The following is a 4,596-nucleotide window of genomic DNA, read 5'->3' on the forward strand; positions in this document are numbered from 1 at the left end:
GGGCTGTCCCCTTGGCCTGGGCGGGATTCCCCACCCTCTCTCTCCAGCAGGGTTTTCCTGTATAGTAGACTGGTAGTTCCACCGGCCGGAAGAATGAGCATGTCTGTTCGTGCGTGTGTGTGTTTGTGTTTGTGTAACGGGCATCTGCCAGTGCTGTGCTAATTGCAGCGCCTCCCCAGACCTCCCCACATTTCCCAGCAAGCCCAGTGCCTTTTTTTTTTTTTTTTTTTTTTTGAGATGGAGTCTTGCCCTGTCACCCAGGCTGGAGTGCAGTCTCGAGATCTCTGCTTACTGCGATATCCGCCTCCCAGGTTCAATCGATTCTCCTGCCTCGGCTTCCCGAGTAGCTGGGATTACAGGCGTGAACCACCACACCCGGCTAATTTTTGTATTTTTAGTAGAAACACGTTTCACCCTGTTGGCCAGGCTGGTCTTGAACTCCTGATCTCAAGTAATCCATCTGCCTTGCCTCCCAAAGTGCTAGGATTACAGATGTGAGCCACCGTGCCCAGCCCCCAGTGCCTCTTCTGTGGAGGATGAGCAGAAGCAGTGTGGGTGAAAGAGGACACTGGGAAGTTATCCATACATCTGGGGTTGGGGACACATCTCAATTTGCCAAATCTACCCTGTGGCAAATCTACCCCTGGTAGATCTCATCACATGATCTCTTGCAATTAGGCAGGTCCACTCACTGCCCCCACTTGGACTTCTGGGGATCTTTCGTGGTCAGTCTTCCGCCCCACACACTCATCTCTGGAATGTCGCTTCTCCTCTGTAGATCTGTGGTCCACAGAGCCTTCCAAAGTTTGCACCTTTCCCCACAGCCGCCCTCTGCTGTCTGGCCTTTGAACCTGAAACATCTTGCAATACAACCCATAGCATCAAACACAGAGCTCAGCCCTGGCTTGTTTTCCACTGTCAAGAGTTCGAGACCAGCCTGGCGAACATGGTGAAACCCCATCTCTACTAAAAATACTGTGTCATGTATTCATTTTGCTTTTGCTACTGGATGGTAAGCGATTTAGGGGTTAGGAACTGTTTGGTCTATGCTGTCCTCCTGCCCTCCTTAATACTGCATGATGCGGGCCCACTGCAGAGGCTCATGACTGTAATCCCAGCACTTTGGGAGGCTGAGATAGGAGAATCACCTGAGCCAAGAGTTCAAGACCAGCCTGGGTAACACAGCAAGACCCCGTCTCTACAAAAAAATAAAATAATTAGCCAGGCATGGTGGCACACACCTGTGATCCCAGCTACTCGGGAGACTGAGGTGGGAGGATTGACTGAGCCCAAGAGTTGGAGCCTGCAGTGAGCTATGATCGCATCATTGCACTCCAGGCTAGGGGACAGAGTGAGACCCTGTCTCTAAAAAAAACAAAAACAGCCTGGGCGCAGTGACTCACATCTGTAATCCCAGCACTTTGGAAGGCCAAGGTGCAAGGATCACCCGAGGTCAGGAGTTTGAGGCCAGTCTGGCCAACATGGTGAAACCCCATCTCTGCTAAAAATACAAAAATTAGCCAGGTGTGGTGGCTAGCTACTCAGGAGGCTGAGGCAGGAGAATTGCTTGAGCCAGGGAGCTGCGGCTGCAGTGAGTTGAGATCCAGCAACTGCATTCCAGCCTGGGCGACAGAGCGAGACTCCGTCTCAGAACGAACAAAAACAAAAACCCCAACAACAGACGAGCCGAATACTGCACAATGCGGGCAGGGCCTGGGCCCACCAGTGAAGTGCTCCAAAGTTAACTTTGCCTTCCGATAAGTTAATTAGGAAGACACTCGTTTTAGGAGAGGATATTAGCCTTCTAGCAATGGCCTTGGGCGACCGTCTGTCTGTGAATGTTCCAAATCCAATTAAGGAGGCCAGAGAGAAACCTCAGAGGAGCTGATGCAATTGTGATTGCAACTCAGAGATGCAATAGCGTCGCTGTCCGTCTGAAGGAAAATGCCAGTTGGAGGAGGGTGTTCTGCAGGCTTTAGAAAGGGGGGAATCCAGAGACACCATGTTTGGTGCCGGGTCTCCAACTGTTCAGAAGAGTTGGTGTCCTGTCCCAAAAATGTCACTGCCCGGGCCATGGGACAGACGTGGCCCCAAGTGGTGAGGATGTCTCTGATTGTCACTGCTGGACAACAGCAGTCTTTAGGATCATCCAACACCCTGCCCTGGCCTTGTTCTTTTTATTTATTTATTTACTTTTGCAACAGAGTTTTGCTCTGTCACCCAAGCTGGAGTACGGTGACACCATCTCGGCTCACTCCAACCTCCACCTCCCAGGTTCAAGCGATTCTCCCATCTCAGTCTCTGGAATAGCTGGGATTACAGGTGTGTGCCACCACGCCCCACTGATTTTTGTGTTTTTAGTAGAGACGGGATTTTGCCATGTTGGCCCGGCTGGTCTCGAACTCCTGACCTCAGGTGATCCACTCACCTTGGCCTCCCAAAGTGCTGAGATTACAGGCAGGAGCCTGGCCTATTCTTTAAATTACTTTTAGGAGAGAGTCTTGCTCTGTCACTCAGGCTGGAGGGCAGGGGTGTCATCATAGATCACTATAGCCTCAAACTTCCAGGCTCAAACAGTCCTCCCACCTCAGCCTCCTTAGTAGCTGGGACTACAGGCACACACTACCATGCCTTGTTAATTTTAAAATATTTTTATAGAGACGGGCCAAGCACAGTGGCTCATGCCTATGATCTCAGCACTTTAGGAGGCCGAGGAGGGCAGATCATTTAAAGTCAGAAGTTTGAGACCAGTTTGGCCAACATGGTGAAACCCTGTCTCTACTAAAAATACAAAAATTAGCTGGACATGGTGTCAGGCACCTGCAATCTCAGCTACTCGGGAGGCTGAGGCAGGAGAATTGCCTGAACCTGGGAGATGGAGATTGCAGTGAGCCTGGATCATGCCACGGCACTTCAGCCTGGGTGACAGAGCAAGACCCTGCTTCGAAAAAGAAAAAAAAAGTATTGTGTAGAGACAGGGTCTCACTCTGTTGCCCAGGCTGGTCTCGATCTCCTGGGTTCAAGCAATCCTCCCGCCTGTACCTCCCGAGTCACAAGTCACTGTACCTGGGTTGTTTATGTTCTTATTCTCATTTATTCCAGGAACCCCGTGGCATATCTTGCTGTGTTCATTTTATAGATGAAGAACAGAGGTTCAGAACCTAAGTAACCTATGCAGAAGTCACCTAGTTTGTGAGTGGCAGAGCTGCATTAGGCTCTCTTTGCCCTGAACCCCTTTCTTGGAAAGTCAAAAGGACCTAAGGTGGAGAGGATGTACCTTCTGTCTGAGAACTGGGGCTTCTGGCAGGAGGCTGGGCACGGCATAGTGGTGCTTGTGGAGGGCTCTGCCCCTTGCCCATGCCCCGCATTTGCCTGTGAGAGACAGACTTGGCAGCTGTGGTCCTCGGAGGAGGACTAAATGGGAGGAAATGTGGGGAAATTCCAGTCTTGATCCTTTGATGAGGCAGGAGCTGGCTTGGTGCCCTGCCTGGGTACACCCTAGCAGATCATGGAGATACACTTCCTTCCCCATCTAAACATCAAGGAAGCCAGGCTCGGTGGCTCACACCTGTAATCCCAGCACTTTGGGAGACTAAGGTGGGCAGATCACCTGAGGTCAGAAGTTCAAGACCAGACTGGGCAACATGGCAAAATCCTGTCTCTACTAAAAATACAAAAATTAGCTGGGTGTGGTGGCTGGTGCCTGTGGTCCCAGCTACTCAGGAGGCTGAGGTAGGAGAATCGCTTGAACCTGGGAGGTGGATGTTGCAGTGAGCTGAGATGGCATCACTGCACTCCAGTGGGCGACAGAGCAAGACCCTATCTCAAAAATAAAAATAAACATAAACATTAAAAAAAAAGAAACACCAAAGACGATGCCCTTCCCTGGCCAAGCGCAGGAGCCCCCACACGGGGCACCAGGAGATTTCTCCAGCACCTGGACACAGGCTTTCCCTTGGGTGGAGATACCAGCAGGGCGTCTTCCTGAGCAGGGGAGGGTCTGTATCCTGTTCCCTGTTGCTGATGTTCCAGCATCTCCATTCTTCTCTCCAGGGATCACATGGGAGCAGGTGGTGAGGCAGAGGTCAAGCCCACATGGCCAGCCTGGGTTAACTTCACAAGCCCTGGCGAAGGCTGCACATGAGGTCTTCCGGGGAAGCCACACCCCACTGAATCTGGCCAATTTTTTGTTTGTTTGTTTTTGGGTTTTTTTGAGACAGAGTCTCACTCTGTCACCCAGGCTGGAGTGCAATGGCGCGATCTCAGCTCACTGCAACCTCCACCTCCTGGGTTCAAGCGATTCTCAAGCCTCAGCCTCCTGAGTAGCGGGGATTACAGGTGCACGCCACCATGCCCAGCTAATTTTTGTATTTTTAGTAGAGTCGGGGTTTCACCATGTTGGCCAGGCTGGTCTTGAGCTCCTGACATCAAGTTATCTACCCGCCTCGGCCTCCCAAAGTGCTGGGATTACAGCTGTGAGCCACTGCACCCAGCCTAATTTTAGTAGAGCTGAGGTTTTGCCATATTGGCCAGGCTGGTCTTGAACTCCTGGCCTCAAATGATCTGCCCACCTCGGTCTCCCAAAGTGCTGGGATT

Source organism: Sapajus apella, unplaced genomic scaffold (assembly GCF_009761245.1).
Source record: "Sapajus apella isolate SASKATOON/1434 unplaced genomic scaffold, GSC_monkey_1.0 scaffold88, whole genome shotgun sequence".
Lineage (NCBI taxonomy): Eukaryota > Metazoa > Chordata > Mammalia > Primates > Cebidae > Sapajus > Sapajus apella.